The 2,096-nt window shown below is 40.4% G+C and overlaps 1 non-coding gene across 1 annotated transcript; it reads right to left on the minus strand.

The window, feature by feature from the left end:
- Positions 1-931: 931 nt before the first annotated feature.
- Positions 932-1,039, minus strand: LOC130959317 (small nucleolar RNA R71). Its single transcript, XR_009078409.1, has one exon. It is a non-coding gene; the product is annotated as a small nucleolar RNA R71 (small nucleolar RNA).
- Positions 1,040-2,096: the final 1,057 nt, after the last annotated feature.

The following is a 2,096-nucleotide window of genomic DNA, read 5'->3' on the forward strand; positions in this document are numbered from 1 at the left end:
TCACATCTTTTTAAAACCAATCATATCTTTTTAATCACATCTTTTTCAAAATAGTTTTCAATCAAATATTTTTTATTTCTAATTTCAAAATCTTTTTCAAAAATCACTTGATTTCTTTTCTACTCTTATTTTCGAAAATCAATTAAGTGTTTTTCAAAATGTTTTCAAAATCTTTTACTTAAATTTTCGAAATTACTTCCCTTCTTCTCACATCCTTCTATTTATGGACTAACACTATTCCTTAATGAAAAATTCGAACTCCATCTTCTTTGATAAAGTTTGAAATTTTCTACCTCTGTCTTCCATTTTTCTTCTCCTCTGACACCTCAAGGAATCTCTATACTGTGACATAGAGGATTCCATATTTTCTTGTTCTCTTCTCTTTCATATGAGCAGGAACAAAGACAAAGGCATTCTTGTTGAAGCTGACCCTGAACCTGAAAGGACCTTGAAGCGAAAGCTAAGAGAAGCTAAGGCACAACTCTCTGTAAAGGACCTAACCGAATTCTTCAAAGAAGAAGAAGACATGGCAGCCGAAAATAACAACAATGCCAACAATGCAAGGAAGGTGCTGGGTGACTTTACTGCACCTACTCCCGACTTCTATGGGAGAAGCATCTCTATCCCTGCCATTGGAGCAAACAACTTTGAGCTTAAGCCTCAGTTGGTTTCTCTACTGCAACAGAATTGCAAGTTCCATGGACTTCCAATGGAAGATCCTCATCAGTTTTTAGCTGAATTCTTGCAAATCTGTGACACAGTCAAGACTAATGGGGTTGACCCTGAGGTCTACAGACTGATGCTATTCCCTTTTGCTGTAAGAGACAGAGCCAGAATATGGTTGGACTCACAACCTAAAGATAGCCTGGACTCTTGGGAAAAGCTAGTCAATGCCTTCTTGGCAAAGTTCTTTCCACCTCAAAAATGGAGTAAGCTTAGAGTGGAAGTCCAAACCTTCAGACAGAAGGATGGAGAATCCCTCTATGAAGCTTGGGAAAGATACAAACAACTGATCAGAAAATGCCCCTCAGACATGCTTTCTGAATGGAGCATCATAGGTATTTTCTGTGATGGTCTCTCTGAACTATCCAAGATGTCTTTGGATAGCTCTGCTGGAGGATCTCTTCATCTGAAGAAGACGCCTACAGAGGCTCAAGAGCTCATTGAAATGGTTGCAAATAACCAATTCATGTACACTTCTGAAAGAAATCCTGTGAACAATGGGCCAAGTCAGAAGAAAGGAGTTCTTGAGATTGATGCTCTGAATGCCATACTGGCTCAGAACAAGATATTGACTCAGCAAGTCAATTTGATTTCTCAAAGTCTGTCTGGAATGCAAAATGCACCTGGCAGTACTAAGGAGGCTTCATCTGAGGAAGAAGCTTATGATCCTGAGAACCCTTCAATGGAAGAGGTGAACTACCTAGGAGAACCCTATGGAAACACCTATAATTCTTCATGGAGAAATCACCCAAATTTCTCATGGAAGAATCAAGAGAAACCTCAACAAGGTTTCAACAACAACAATGGTGGAAGAAACAGGTTTAGCAATGGCAAGCCTTTTCCATCATCTTCTCAGCAACAGACAGAGAATGCTAAACAGAACCCCTCTGACTTAGCAACCATGGTCTCTGATCTAATCAAAACCACTCAAAGTTTCATGACTGAAACAAGGTCTTCCATTAGGAATTTGGAAGCACAAGTGGGACAGCTGAGCAAGAAGGTTACTGAACTCCCTCCTAGTACTCTCCCAAGTAATACAGAAGAAAATCCAAAAGGAGAGTGCAAGGCCATCAATATGGCCAAATTTGGAGAGGAAGGGGAGGAAGTGAACGCCACTGAGGAAGACCTCAATGGGCGTGCACCAACCTCCAATGAGTTTCCTAATGAGGAACCATGGGAATCTGAGGCTCAAAATGAGACCATAGAGATTCCATTGGACTTACTTCTGCCTTTCATGAGCTCTGATGAGTATTCTTCCTCTGAAGAGGATGAGTATATCACTGAAGAGCAAGTTGCTAAATACCTTGGAGCAATCATGAAGCTAAATGACAAGTTGTTTGGAAATGAGACTTGGGAGGGTGAACCTCCTTTGC

Source organism: Arachis stenosperma, chromosome 10 (genome assembly GCF_014773155.1).
Source record: "Arachis stenosperma cultivar V10309 chromosome 10, arast.V10309.gnm1.PFL2, whole genome shotgun sequence".
In the NCBI taxonomy this organism is placed as follows: domain Eukaryota; kingdom Viridiplantae; phylum Streptophyta; class Magnoliopsida; order Fabales; family Fabaceae; genus Arachis; species Arachis stenosperma.